Source organism: Lytechinus pictus, chromosome 10, assembly GCF_037042905.1.
Source record: "Lytechinus pictus isolate F3 Inbred chromosome 10, Lp3.0, whole genome shotgun sequence".
NCBI classification, from domain to species: domain Eukaryota; kingdom Metazoa; phylum Echinodermata; class Echinoidea; order Temnopleuroida; family Toxopneustidae; genus Lytechinus; species Lytechinus pictus.
In genome coordinates, this window is record NC_087254.1 from 3,700,630 (window position 1) to 3,717,356 (window position 16,727).

Here is a 16,727-nt window from a genome sequence, read left to right on the forward strand (position 1 = left end):
CGATTAAATGCAGTATATATTGTGTGTCGAACGGGACATGTCCCGTACGACACACACTGTGTCGTACGGGACATATTTTATTGGGACAATTATTGAAAAATGAAGGGCAGTAATTAGATCCTTATGGGATAAATCGATCACCCATGGGTCAAAGATAGAGAAACTGATATTGTGAAATTGCAGCATAAAAAATAAAATTATAGGAAAAACTTTTGCATTTTCATGTGTCGTACGGGACATTGCCAAAAATAGGTTCGGAAAAATCAAGGCTGCCCCCATTATGGATCATGGAAATGTAGATATTATTTGGAACCATCAATGATACATTATTCCATTGACCCGCAATATTTTCAATCTTCTCGTGCTTTGCCAATACTAGTTTCAGGCTGTGTTTGTACTTGACTATTTATTTAGCAAAATTATTGAAAATTGAAAATTCAATTGTTTCCCCCAAAAAAACTATATCTGACTTCCTTTTTGGTTAAAACTCATAATTTTCATAAAATTTAGGTATCATAGTAAAATATTACACTACTTATGACTTATTGAAAGCGTGTTGAAATTTATGATATTTTTGAAGTTCTAGTGTGGAATCGCCCAATATATCAATATATATATATACATATATATATATATATATATATATATATATATATATATATATATATATATATATATATATATATATATATATATATATATATATTATATATATATATACAATTGTGAAGAGCAGGGACCTATACATTGCGAGGTGCTTTCTATTTTATATTTTAGAGGATGCTATATGTAGATACAGCGAGAAGAAAGCAATCAACGTAGCCGGGGTTAAGTTCATCAAGTACAAGTACAAGAGAAACAATGTACAAATAAATGTACAAACAAATGTACAAACAACTTAAGTAAGGCTAATTGAGGTCGTAATTTAAGTCGTTGAAGTCAATAAGAATGGCAGCCGCCTTATGAAAATCTATAAACAGACGTCCTAAAGAATATGCTGTATATATTTGCGATTTATTGATTTATTGACAATTGTATTACTGTGCCATGTTTATTGTTTACAATTAAGACCCTTTTAATTTGAATCATTCATTTTCATAAGAGCTACTTTCAATCTCCGTTTTATTTGTAACAAAGAGATTTTAACTGATTTTAACTTAGCATTAGTGTGATATAGGCGATATGTAGCACAATGTATATATCTATTAATGTGTTAAATAAAGCTAGTAAGTATAGCTTTAAATGATTTGCATTGTCCTTGTGTGTCTGACCTTATTTATGCTTTATTGATCAAACTAAAGAGCTTATCAAACAGTACCACAATTTTGTTCGTATTCCTTTATTTCTTTTTTGGAGCTTATTAAATTCTCTCTCAAATTCTATACCGAAATGCGCATGTTTACAAATAAAAAGCCCGGACGAAAAAAAGAAGAAGAAGAAGCGAGTGCATATAGAGGACGAGCGAACAAGTGAGAGAGAGAGAGAGAGGGGGGGGGGGGGGAGGGAGTGGGAAAGGGGGAGAGATAGAGAGAGAGAAGAAGATAAAAGACGAAGAAAGAAAAGGAATGAGAAAGAAAAAAGGGAGGGGATACATTAATATTTTGACCAAAAAAATCTCATACATGTCATGCATGTAACTTTAAGTTACTTTCATCAGTTGCCTATTATGTATTGAATTTAATATTTCCCATCTGTTTTGTACAACCAGGACCATGTATCATAATGCTTAGAGATTGATCGTAGGACTGACTTTAAAATCGATCATAAATAATTATTGATGCGATCAATCGTATTAATCAGTCAAATTGAAGGTGGAGGTGCCGTAGCCGAGTGGTTTAAGACGCCTGACTATACATTGAAAGTCCGGGGTTCGATTCCCGGCCGCGGCACCTATGCCTGTGAGCAAGGCGTTTAATCGACAATGCTATTTTATCCTGCATTCAAATAAATGGAAATGCTATACGCATTCTTGGTAACTAGGTGTGCACTTGTTTGTAAAAAAAATATCCGATTGCTGGGCTTTATGGTCCTGGTTGCAGGAGCAATAGGTTACAGAGTGGGTTTACGTGCAATTTTGTTTCCACCAACACTGTCTTGACCATTCGAAAACAATGGGGACAGAAGAGACAACAACAAAAATTAATACCTCGAATTAATACCGGGAGTGGTCACTTGCTATGAGATTCTTTCCCCCATTAAAAAAAAATAGCCCTCCACTTTTCAAACGTTTTTATTGTATATTGGGAAAAACATTAATATGAATTAGTATTTAATTTAATTTGAATTTTCTCGAGTACTTATTTATTTATCTATCATTATTATATATCTATCTATTATTTCGTTTAATTATTTCTATATTGATATATACATTTGAATTTATTTACCTATCTACTTTTTTCGGGGGGGGGGCGTACAATGTCATGGGCTAATAATTTCAGATGATTATGGGTCACATGATAGGTTGGCAATACACTTTCATATCTCATATCTAGTTTTACATTTTTATCAAGTTGTTGCATCAAGAGAGTAAGGAGGGGTAATTTGTAAATGTTATACCACATATACTGATACCTTAATGAATGGCATTATACAAACTCTATTATATAGACCCTTGCTCGGACAACGTGTCATCCAGCTAAACCCTTCAAAATTATATCAAATCTGCTGGTGAGAAGTTTTGGTGGTATTTTTCATGTGAGTAATATTGTTAACTGTAATACATAGATTAAGAGTGAACATTATGCCTTTCAAACGTACTCTAGCAACCCCTGAAAAAGGGATATCCGAACCCCCGAAAAAATCTAGTGCGTCCAGCGGTTCGCACAGCGAAGTTCAACCCGGTGGGTCCGGGGGAACCGTAGGCGACCAATGCGCTCCAGAGTGGTTTACTTGCTTTCTTCAGAAGTTCTCAAAGCTGGAAGAAAAAAATCGACAACCTTGTGATTAAGAGGCTGGAGGTTATTGCACAAAAGGCCCAGATGAATGAGGAGAAAATTGAGGCGTGTGGTGTTCAGCTGAATGAAGTTGTAGCTGAGGTGAGAAAGCTCAGGAGGGAAAAAGAGGAGTTGGACGCAAAGTTAGATGATCTCGAGAATAGGGCTAGGAGGAACAATCTTATCTTACACGGCATCCCTGAGGTAAAGAAAGAAGTTTGTGAGACAACCATTCGTGAGTTCTTGTCTGGTTTTGTTGGGGTGTCTGAATCTGATTTCACCATTGAGAGATGCCACCGTACCCCTACTGTTAGGCGAGAAGGTCACGATGATTCTAAACCTAGAATTATCCATACTGCCTTCACCTCGTATGTGATGAAGAAAAAGGTCAGGAAACCTAGCATCGCCAAACTCAAAGAGGCAGGTCTGTACAAAGGGAGTCAAGTCTTTGTTTCTGAGGACTTTTCACAAAAAGTACTGAACAAAAGGAGAGAGAAGAAGGAGCAACGACAGTTGAAGGCGGAGGGGAAAAAAACCCTTCTTCATGTACCCGGCAAGACTGGCCTATAGGGATAAGGACGGGAGGCTAATAATTGTCTAGCCTGCTGGAGTGTAAATATAAGACTGTCAAGTTCACAGGACTTTTTTACTGGTTACATGTAGATTTCTTTTAAATCACCAACTCTAGTTTTACTCTATCTTTTTGTTCTTACATGTGACACCGTAATCATCTAATTCTTGAAATTTTACAAGATATGGTTGGATTATTAAAAAAAAAATTTTTTTAGACGAACCCTTTTTCTAATAAACAAGGCTAACTATATTACTTTAATCAATGTATACCAGCTAGATTTTTTTTTTTTTTTTTCATGCATTTTTTTGTGCTTTTAAATCGTTATACTTGCCATAACTGTTTTCTGATTTGAAGTTTTGGCACTTTGTGTTTGCACTCTTTCATCTTCTGCCAGAATGAAAGTTTTGATATTGTTCTTTACTTTATTTTTTTCTTGTGACAAGTACAGTATTGAATTTTTTTACAATGTTTTAAGATTGTTAAAATCTTCTCATGCAATGATGGTTTTAAACCAATATGCCAGGTTAATTGTTCCTATTTGTAAGGGGTCTCCTTTTATCAGTGTTTTTTGTAAACATTAATGTTACTCAAATTATGTACTTTTAAATGTAGGGGTTTGCAAGATTTTGTAAAGCGCAGAAAAATCTTTCACTTTCTACGTAACACTGATTGTGATATTATTTTACTTCAGGAAACTCATTGTGGTAAAGATGACGAGAAATTCTGGAAATCCCAGTGGGGTGAGCACTGTTGGTTTACTAATTTCTCTTCCAATAGTCGGGGTGTTGCAATACTAATACGAAATTCTATCTCAGTGAGAATGAAGTCATCCTTCTTTGACCCTCAAGGTAGATTTTTAATTCTGAATTGTTTTTTGAATGACATACATTTGACTATTGTTAGCATTTATGCTCCCAACAACGATGACCCTAATTTTTTTCTAGAGACATTTGCAGAAATGGACAAGTTTGAAAATTCGTCCTTAATCTTGGGCGGAGACTTCAATGCCACCCTTAGTGATATAGATTACCAGGGTACAAGACACCGTCATTCAAATGTTAGGGCTAGCAATATGATTTCAGATCTCATGGAAGAATACAACTTAATGGATGTTTGGAGACATTTTCATCCAACACAGCGACAATATACACGACATCAAAAGTCACCCCAAGTTCTCTCCAGATTGGATTACATTTTGGTTTCTAGTGATTTTATAGGTAACTGCGTTAAGTCGAAAATATCCCCTGGAATCCAATCTGACCATTCCATAGTATCTATACATTTCAACGATAATAGTCCCAAAAGAGGTAAAGGATATTGGAAGCTTAATTGTTACTATTTACATCATGATGCAGAATATATAAATTTGATCAAGGAGAAGATCTCTGAATTTAAAAAAATTCATAAGGATTCTGAATGTAATCCAAACACTCTGTGGGATGCCCTTAAATGTGTAATTACTGGTTGCAGTATGGAATACTTTGCCAGAAAAAAGAAAGAAAGGAAAAAAGAAAAGGATCATCTCAATAAAGAAATTGAGATAATGAAGTCTCAACTAAGTGAAAATGTCTCCAAGAATAAACAACTTTTAGCAAATATAGCTGATCTGGAAGATAAATTGGATAAATTATATGATTTCGAGACAAAAGGTTTGATAATCAGATCCAGGGTCAGATGGTTAGAAGAAGGAGAAAAGAATTCAGAATATTTTTGTAATTTAGAAAATAGATCTTGGCAGAAAAAAACTATCAGTACAATCAAGGATGGGGAGGGAAAGTTGTCTTCTGACCCAGATAAGATATTAAAAGAAATTCATGACTTTTATGGAAACTTGTATAGTAATTCCCACCATCAGAATAGCTCAGATGATAATTTCCAAGATCTATTTAATAAGATAAATATTCCTAAATTAACAAATAGTGAAAAAGAATTATTAGAAAAACCACTTTCAAAACAGGAGATAGTTGATGTCATTAAATCTATAAAAACCAACAAAGCCCCTGGCTTTGATGGTCTTCCTATTGAATTTTACGTAGAGTTTTGGCCGGATATATGTGATATGCTATTAGATTCTTTTAATTTTTCTCTACAAAGTGGGATGATGTCATTATCACAAAGAAATAGTATTATAACCCTCCTTCCGAAAAAAAACAGGGATGAACTTTTGATTAAAAATTACCGGCCTATTACGCTTTTGACGGTTGATTATAAAATATTGGCAAAATGTCTGGCAGAACGTATTAAACGTTTTATTAATTGTCTTATTCATACTGATCAATCTGCTTTTTTAAGTGGTAGAAACATAAGTCATAATGTACGTTTAATATTTGATATCATAGAGTACACTGAAGCAAATAATATACCAGGAGCTATACTACTACTTGATATTGAAAAGGCTTTTGACAGTGTAAATCATAATTTCCTTTTTCAGACTTTAAAACAGTTCAACTTTGGGGACAACTTCTTATCTTGGATAAAGACTCTTTATAAGGAACGCACTTCTTATGTACTAAATAATGGCTTTTTGACTAATCGCATTTCGATGCAACGAGGTATTTTTCAAGGCTGCCTTATTTCTCCATATTTATTTTTGTTTGTTATTGAGATTTTGGCATTATCAATAAGACAAAACGATAATTTGAATGGAATGAAGATACAAGACCATGAAGTTAAAATTTCTTTATTTGCAGATGATTCTGTTTGTTTTATAGATGGGTCCAGAAAGTCATTTGATTCATTGTTTGATGTTTTGTACCAATTTGGGAAATATTATGGATGCAAGTTGAATTTATCTAAGACTGAAGCAATTTGGATTGGGTCAAAGAAAGGTGCCAAGACTTCCCCATGAGTAATCAAGGAATTACTTGGAGAAACTCTACATTTAAGTCTTTAGGGATAAATTTTTCATTGGATTTGAGTTTGATATTTGATCTTAATTATAAAGAAAAAGAACTGGCGGATGAGAAATTTATCTCTTATTGGTAAAATTTGTGTGATCAAGTCTTTAGTCTTGCCTCAACTAATTTATCTGTTCTCTGTGTTAAGTATTAAAAAAAAAAATATATATTTTAATGAATTAAATAGTCTTTTTTTCAAGTTTATTTGGAATGGTGGAAAAGATAGAGTCAAAAGAAAATATATGTATAGTGATTATATTCAATGTGGCCTAAAAATGATTGATCCTTGGGTTTTTTCTCTTGCTCAGAAAATGTCTTGGGTGAAACTTTTACTTAATGATAAATATGTTCAGCATGGAAGTCCATTGAAGTGCTGGCTTTGGAAAAATTTCATAAGGATAACAAAATTTTATGGAAAGCATTTGCCCCAGAATCAATTTTAAAATCTCTGGAAAACTCTCAAATAGCTGATTCATTGCGAACTTGGTATGTCTATCGTGAATATGCTACTCTAGAATCATATCACGCTAAATTCTCTGAAATTGGTACTTGTCAGATTTTGTGGTTTAATAGACTCATTCGCTCTAAATCCAAAAGGTATTTTTATTATGAATCATGGGATAACAAGAACATCTCAAGCATTTATTTATTTATCTATTGAACCCACCCTTACCAAACCATAAATTGTTTGAAGAATTGATTTTAGACTTTGACATTCCGAGATCAGATCGAAGAAAATATAATTTTTTGATCAAACACATTCCAGAGGACTGGTTAGACGTTCCTTTTTTATATAGTGTAAACATTCATGATTCCTTAGTTTCCTCGTTACTTGTTATTAAAAACGTACCTAAGTATGCTTATAAGATAATGAATGTACCTCAGATCCCTGAGAAGAGGTATGATTATTGGAATAGTCAAATTACTGTTGCTGAAGAAACCATTTGGGAGAAGGTTCATAATGTCAATTTCACTTGTACTATTGACACTAGATTGCGTTCTTTTTATTTTTAAATATTTCATAAAACAATAGCATTGAATAATTTTTTATTCAAAATCAATAGAAAGGAATCTCCTAACTGTGTATTTTGTGAAAAGGAAGAAGAAACGATTGTACACTTATTTTGCGAATGCGAAAAAGTGACTCCACTTTGGAAATATGTTACAAATTCGTTAGAACGTAAAAGCAATGTTATTAATCTTACGAATTTTGAAAAACTGTTCGGTATAATAACTGATAAGTTTGTAACTTACATTTTATTGATTGTGAAATATTACATATATATTTGTAAATTTAGAGGTGATACTCCAAATGTTGAATTCTTTAAGAATTTCATCAAATCTCAAAGGGAAACTGAATACTATATGGCCAAAAAAAGAAACAAGCTCGCTTTACATTAAAAAAAATGGACATTTGAGCTTTGAAGAAGTTCACTTGTAAAACACGTTGCATTTTTTTATACCCCGTAAGTACAGGTTAATATTTTGCCACGGCTCATTACCTGATATAATGATTGTACGTATGTGTTCAGACTCTAATTGTTTTAATTTGTTCTGGATGATGTTACTTGTCACATTTTTTTCTTTTTTCTTCTTCTTTTTTCTTTATCAATTTTGTTGTTTTATTTTTGTTTGTTTGTTTACGATCATGTCTAAGTATGTAAATATTGTGATTTCCTGTAATTGATTATTTATGAAAACAATAAAAACATAATTAAAAATATGGCTCATCATTTCACCCCATGGAAATAATCATTTACGTAATTACTAGACCCCAGGGAGAAGGTCCCTATCAAAGTTATCCTCCTTATTTCATCATTACCTGCATTCATGTTTGACACACGGTGACTAATGGGGCATCGCAAGAAACTTGCGATCAATTGCAAGTCTATTTTTGGCCCCCAAATCGATCGTAAGTTTTGAAATTTATTACAAATTGGAGATTCATTTCTAATCTGCTTCTTAAAATAAGCAGTATAATATGATTTGTTACAGTTAAAATTGATCTATCAATTGTAAATTGCAACAGAATATTTGCAATTGATTGCAAATATTTTCATGCAACACCCCCTAAGAGTCAAGCGATCATAATCATCAATGGCCTTGCTGAAATTGTTTTCATTCATTTGTCACTCAATTCAATGATAATCATATTGCAACATTTACGAATACAGTAGTCTCGTTTTATACTTCATAAAGTCGTCAATAGTGGTACGTGTTAGTAGAAGCGTGCAAGAGTTTCACGCCATAGCTATAAGCAAGCAGGGGTAAGCAGGAGTTGTTTGTTATATTACTTATAATAGTCTTCTGTGCAAATCCTTCACTCGAGTAAAGGGTCTGAATTACAGCCTGCTCATGCCTTAATAATAATAATAATATGCAACATTTATATAGCGCTTGATAAAAATGTTTCTAAGCGCTGCATACTATTACTCCGGCTTTAGCACGGCTACCCTGATCGGGCGCATCGAGCATTCAAGGAATTCCTTCCTTCCGGGTACCCATTTACTATACCTGGGCCGAAAGTGGCAAATGTAGATAAACGCCTTGCCAAAGGACGCTAGTGCTGTGGTGGGATTTGAACCCCGGACCTTGTGGTTCACAGTTCGCAGACTTATCCACTGAGCCACAACACCGCTACCTTGTGTACTGCAAGTTTTGTATGTGCTAGTCTTTGCGTGGGGACACACTTGTTGACCAAAGTTTCAGTCAGGGTCTGTGCCTGCAGACTATACTGATAACTTGATATATGGTATAACACAAACTTGTTTCGTTTTCTCTATGGATCATCATTTCACCCCAATGAAATAATAATTTTGTAGCGGCCGCCGCTCTCGCTTATTTCTTCCATTCCGACCTCTACGTCAGGATGGTGTTCAGTCTTTGGTGGATCACCTGAGCTTTCCTCTATTTCCATTCTTGTCTATCTCAATATCTTCCGAGCATGCAGTTTCCAAGAGAATTATTATAAGAGTGGAAGAAAATGCTAGAGCGGCTCGCTATAGATTATTTGCAATCAAGGGTCGTTTCGTCAAAATATATGACTAGGGGGGTACACAGCAAAGAAAGACACAGGGGTTTGTGACTCAGATTTTAGTTTCAATGGCAAAAAGAAAAATAATGGTGCACTTTATTATTCAAATTGCATAAATATATATACATGTACTTTACTTGACTCGCCACTGTTACAGGTAAACAATGTCTAATATTTACAAATAAGCTCTAAGATGTATTTGTTATCAGAGAAATATAATGGATAATTATTAAACTTTTATTTTGGGCCTCCAAGTATAGGAATTTTCCAAATCTAACCGGCGTCTAGCTTGTTAAGAGAAAAATTCTATTTCCAGCTTCCCAGTCTCGACATTCGTTTCCACGTCTGTTAATTCCGGCGTTGATATATACGAAGAGATTGATTCCTGGACTATTTACTTCAGGTCGCTCGCCCAAAATAATTATTAAGAAAATTTATATCTAGCAAGACCTATTATCTATACTCTAATTAATCTGGACCTCTATTGGGGAATTCTCATATTCATACATATGGGTCAATATAGGGACTTAATTAAATTTATATCGAGGTTTCCAGCGTCTATAGGCCTTGGCTATAGGCTTGTTTCCTGCGTCTGTTTACCTTTCCAAGTTTCCCAAGTCTTCCCCGTGGCAAGCCTTCCGCAGTCAGATTTCCGTTGTTTGTGCCAGCCCCGCGATTAAACGTCTCTTATTTATATGGACAAGTTGCGGACGTAGGTGAAAACGGTGCGCCGAGCGAGTTTGGATAGCACACACACGTCTACGCGCAGCGTATAATGTACAGAGAACTCGAACTGTGTTTTATTGAAGCCGGTTTATTCACAATTTCTCGTTCATTACTACAAAACATTCAATAAGTCGATACGTTTCCAAAAGGATATATCTTTTTGCAATGAAATATATACAGAACCATTCATATCAGTACTTAAAAAGATATGAATTCGTCAAAAATCTATCAAAACCTGCCAGCGCTGCGATCGGACGTGTGCACTCCAAACGCTCATCCGCACTTATGCAAATACGCCGCGGCTGCGCTCTTATGCAAATTACCATGTACGTACATAAACACAGCCAGTGATGAATTACCGGTATTCAATCTATATCTACACCAATTCTGCAAAACAACTTATCTCCTAACATTTCTTCATTAAAAATAGAGGTCTCATATTAAAACCTAATACATTAATCATTTTTGGAATATGAAATCTTAAGTAATTTCTAATAATAACCGAAAGACATAATACTCACGGTTGAATAAATTCTCGCAACAGCTATGAATAATGAGTAAACAATGGTCATGCGCAGGGCTGATTGTTTACGTCACGATCCTAGTTGCAGGATCGTTACACAGCCCTCCTCTCTACGAAATGCGTCCTCGCATTTTCAAAACCTACATGGATAACCAAGTCCTTTTTCCAAGTAAGATATTAAGCATTACATCAGTCATATTTATTTATCAACAGAAATAGTCACAAAGATTCAAACAAAAGAAAAGTTGGTATTTGGAAGATTGTCAGCAATTGCTTCTTAACTCTTAATACTCTGATAGCTCGATCACCTCTTCTCTCATTAATCTTTTGTACTAAAATTGGCATCACCATACAATCACCATCATCATCCGATCAATCAAACATTACTTTAAATTTTCAGCACTTATACTTATAGTTCAAGAAGCAGCGTCTGACTCTGCCAAATAAAACCAATTTCACTCCACTCATTTCAGTGGTGAATCTTTCTGAATTAATTTTAGAACTTGGAAGAAATCATTGGTATCCAATTCCTACTATAAGTTTATTAATCACTCTACTCAGTGGCGTTACAAAAGTGAACATATTTACAAATTCATTTTTATACAGAAATAGAAGGATAGAGTAAAGAGAAAGAGAGTGGGAAAGTAGTAGAAGGAGAAAGAGAAAGAACATTAGGAATAGATGAAAGATGCAAGAGAAATATATAATATACAACGTGAATATACATAAAATCATTCCTCTGTTCCACGTCCAAGTTCTTCGTATGAGAAGCGGGTATATCTCGTCCCATCTGGGAGAACTAGAGTCTCTACGGTGTGTCGTACGTTGTGGTTTACAGCTCTATCCCAAGAGTGGCTCATCGTCGTGGCTCCACCTGCCGATCGGATGGTATGGGCCTCGGAGAAAAGGTAATCCACCTCAGTCTGTGTCGATTGGTTATTGGAGAGAATTTCCTCCCAGGTTTCTTCCACGATCGAGACTGATCCCGGCTCTTCATCCGAGACTGGTCCTGGCTCTTCATCCGAGACCGTTCCTGGCTCTTCATCCGAGACTGTTCCTGGCTCTTCATCCGAGACTGTTCCTGGCTCTTCATCCGAGACTGTTCCTGGCTCTTCATCCGGGACTGTTCCTGGCTCTTCATCCGAGACTGTTCCTGGCTCTTCATCCGAGACTGTTCCTGGCTCTTCATCCGAGACTGTTCCTGGCTCTTCATCCGAGACTGTTCCTGGCTCTTCATCCGAGACTGGTCCTGATCCCTCAGCCGAGACTGGCCCCAATTCCTCAGCCGAGACCGATTCCTCAGCCAAGACTGGCTTCAGTCCTTTAGTCGACACTGATTCGGGCTCATCAGCTCTATCCGTCCTCAAGGGCGAGGCAAGGGGAGAAATGATGGCTGGCATCTCGAGATCGGTATGGGTGAGCTCGATCTTTCTCACTGGGGACTTGCGTCGATCAGACCTTCTGGAAGTCGATGAGGAATGGTAGCGAGGAGGGATAGGCTTTGTTAATGGAGCTCTGTCCTGCCGATGTATATCCTTTTCATGGAACTTTACCATCTCTTGTATCGTACTTCGGTATTCACAGTAACGACATCGGAAGCTCAATGGCCTGCGTTGGAAGTTTACCAGGCGTCTCACGTGGCGGTTCATCTATGCAGGAAATGAAAAGAACATATTATCAGCGCTTCCAATAGTGCGGGTATTATTATTATTTATCTATTTTTTTTTTTTTTTTTAATATCTTGGTTGATTGGACTTTGAACAGAAAACTTCTACAATCAATAAAAATAATTAGGAGGGCGGCGACTTCGTCTTGGATAGCGACCAGATCCTTCCTCACTTCCATTTGGTTCTTCGTCATTTCCCTCGTCTCGTTCTGTACTCTGGTCTGTGGTTTCATCATCATTAGTCTGGTCGGTGACCTGGTTCCAGTTACATAGTTCATTTCCTTCATACTTCTTTAGTCTGTCGAAGTGGACCACCTTTGCACGACATCTAGGACTTTTCTGTATGCGAAACGTGACCTCCGACATCTTCCTCATCACACGAAATGGACCTTCCCATTTGTTTGCGAGTTTAGGGCTCACTCCCTTCTTCCTTACATCGTTCCGTAGCCAAACATATTGCCCAACGTTAAAGGTTTCCCCAAACATAGTTGCATCATAGTTCCTTTTCTGTCTTCTCAAGTTAGTTTCCCCTTCCTTCATCACAGAAGAATACATTTCCTCCATTCTGTCTCGAAGATTGGCTGCGTAGTCAGTTTCAAGTTCATTTTCCTTATGTCGATCAACATACAAGTCCATTGGGTGAGTAACCTCTCGCCCAAACATCATCATATTTGGCGTCTCTTGAGTGGTTTCATGTACCGCACTTCTATAAGCGGCTGTCGCAAAGGGAACATATTTGTCCCAATCTTTCTGATGTTTGTCAGGATCTATCATTGTTCCGATCATCCCTAGCAAGGTCCTGTTAAATCTTTCCACCATCCCATCAGACTTTGGGTTATAAGCGGTGGTTCTAGTCTTCTTAATACCAAGAATTTGGCAGACTTCCTTGAATAACTTAGACTCAAAATTGCGACCTTGATCTGAATGTATTTCCTTTGGTACCCCATAACGACAGATGAATTCCTCAACTAGCTTATTTGCCACAGTATGTGCTTGTTCATTGCGGATGGCGTATGCTTCCACAAATTTTGTGTAATAGTCTGCCACAACTAATATGTACTTGTTCTCATTTTCAGTAGTTGGTAAGGGTCCCATTATATCAAGTGCAATCCTCTCCAACGGACCACCAGATCGTCTCTGTTGTAACGGCGCTCTTTTCTTTCTTCCATGGGACTTCCTTTTCCCACACATCAAACATTGTCGAATGAAAGATCTCACATCTGCCTTCATTCCCACCCAGTAATAGCGAATTTGGGCACTTCTCAAAGTTTTCATGGACCCTAAATGTCCACCCAACTTGCCACCATGAATTTCTTCCAGTACTTCTTGTACTCTTTGCTTGGGCAACACAAGTCTCCGTCTAGAAGTTTTTCCATCTCCCGACTCCCAGTTCCGATAAAGTACCCCATCTACCATCTCAAGCTGCCCCCAGTGCCCAAGTAATACCTTCGCTCTGAAAGACAAAGAAGACATCTGTTCCTTGGTAGGTTTCCTGACTTGTTCCAATGCTTCTATTACCGGCTTAATACCTGTATCTTCAAGCTGAGCCTTCCTCATCTCAGTTCTGTTATTACCTGTTACGTCTGACATCTGAATAACACAAGTGCGTCTGCAGTTAGTGTCTGAATGCTCAATCCCGCAATCATTCTCTCTTCCACACTGTCTACATGGACGCCTTGAAAGCGCATCAGCATTGCCATGACTTCTTCCAGCTCTATGAATTATTTCTGTGTCATAAGTGGATATAACCTCTAGCCATCTGGCTAACTGTCCCTCTGGTTGCTTAAAGTTTGTAAGCCATCTTAAAGCTCCATGGTCTGTCCTTACTTTAACATGTCTACCATACAGATATTGCTTGAAATGCTTCAAGTATGTAACAACCGCCAAAAGTTCTCTACGGGTGACACAATAATTGCGTTCCGCCTTGCTAAGAACTTTGCTTCCATAAGCGATCACTCTTTCCTTTCCGTCTTGTACTTGTGACAGCACCCCACCTATTCCCTCTTTGCTTGCATCAGTATCCAGTATGAACTCTCCTTCGGTACTTGGATATGCTAAGATTGGTGCTGAGATCAGTCTTTGCTTGAGTTCATCAAAAGCGGTCTGGCAGACAGAGCTCCATATGAACTGTCCGGCACGACCCTTCTCTGTCAATTGATGAAGCGGTTTAGCAATGGTTGCAAAACCCTCAACAAATCGTCTATAATAGGATGCAAGTCCTAAGAAACTTCGAACTTCTTTCACATTCCGAGGTGTAGGCCATGATCGCACAGCATCAATCTTCTCGTTTTGTGTTGAAACACCTTCATCTGAGACTACATGTCCTAAGTAGTCGACTTTCCGTTTGAACAGATGGCATTTCTTCGGTTTTAACTTCAAGTTGGCTTGTCGTAGTCGGTGAAATACTTCTCGTAGTCGGCAGAGTTCTTCTTCTACGGACTTTCCAAATATGATCAAGTCATCCAAATATACAAGTAACGTCTGCCAGTGAAGTCCAGTTAGAACTTTGTCCATTAACCTCTCGAATGTTGCTGGGGCATTACAAAGACCAAAAGGCATCACATTCCATGAGTAGAGTCCGCCGTCAGCCAGGAAGGCGGACTTTGCCTTTGCATCTTTATCTAAGGCTACTTGCCAATACCCACTTGCCAAGTCCAGGGTTGAGAACCACTTTGCTCCTGACAGAGCGTCCAAAGTTTCGTCTATCCTAGGTAAGGGATATGCGTCTTTGATTGTGGCAGCATTCAGCTGTCGATAATCTACGCAGAATCGCTGGGATCCATCCTTTTTCTTGACGAGCACAATGTTTGAAGCCCAAGGGCTGTCAGTTGGTTCGATAAGTTCCTTTTCAAGTAGATCATCTACTTGCTTCTTGATTTCTTCTCTTTGTCCAAATGGGTGTTTGCGTGGTCGTTGTCTGATAGGTCTCTGAGTTCCAGTATCAATCTTGTGTTGAACCAGATTTGTTCTTCCAATGTCGTCATCTCCCTTGGAAAAGATATCTTGAAATTCTATCAACAACTTTTCTATTTCGTGGTGATACTCAGTTGCCACTCCTTCTGTACTTCTGTTTAATAGGTCTCTTAAGTGGTCTTGTACCTTTCCATCACTAACAGTGGTGTATTTGGGAACTTCTTGAATCTCATTCCTATCTATTTCTGTCATGGTAGCGATAGGTGTATTCTTCATTATGACTTTGTTTGATGAAGAAGGGTTAAATACTCTAACAGGCACCAAATCCTCGCCCATTGTGATTAATGCCCTTGCAGTAATGATACCTTTCTTCATAAGTTGATGTTGGGCGTTTCCAGCCTCTATTAAGCCCAATGTGTTTGGTTTGATTCTTTCTTTCGTTGTTCCAAGGATCACAGCTTCGTTACCAGCTGGGATAGTAGTGGTTTCTGACGCAACTATACGACAGAATAACTTCTTGCCAGTTTCATTACTGCATTCGACTTTTCCCCATTTTGTAGTTAGTTGGAAATTATTAAGATCAATGCTGGCTCCCATCTTAGTGAGATTATCCAAACCGAGTATGCCATCACTACTAACATCTGCTACCAATACAGTTATTATTCCTTTGTTAGGGCCTATCGTCATCTCGTGAGTTATTGCTCCATATATGGCTAATGGCGAACCATCTGCTAAAAATGCAATGACATCTCGACTTTGCAGTGGAGGCCTTTTCCTTTCATCTAATTGTTCATAGACTCGTCTTGAAATGTAAGAGTCTGACGCACCAGTATCAATTAAAAACTTGTATTCTTTATCCTGAATATGTATTGGTACATATAGACCATCAATGTTATGATTTATACTTGGTACGAAACTTGTCTTCTGATTTCTGTGGGTCTTGTCTAATTCTGGGCTTCTGGCCGACCCATGACCCGTTGGGACGACCACTGGTCGTTTGACCGGTGATAACGATTAGCTCCTGTTTGTTTTGGCCAAGGCGAATCAACTTGGTTTAAGTTTTGTCTTTGTACATCTCTTTGTTTCTTGCGACATTCCCTCGCAAAGTGGCCAGGTTGATCACAATAGAAGCATCTCATCTTCTCATCACGCGTTGGTTGGTTTGGTATCTGTTTGGTTCTAATCTTCCTGACATCTTCCTCTACTCTCTCATTCCCAGGTCGGTTTTCCATAGCTTGTCCTATGGCTTTGGCAACCTCATCTTTGATTATCTTTTCTAGATCAACATCAGAGACGATCCCTCTATTATAGGCAGGCTTCTTCCACCCATTTCGCTCAGCTTCCGTCTGTAGAAACGTTTCACTTGTGATTGCTGCTCGAATCATTTCATCTAGGCTAGTTGCTTTAGCATGAAATATCCCCATGCGAATCTCACTACTGCGAATAGAATCCGTAAAATGA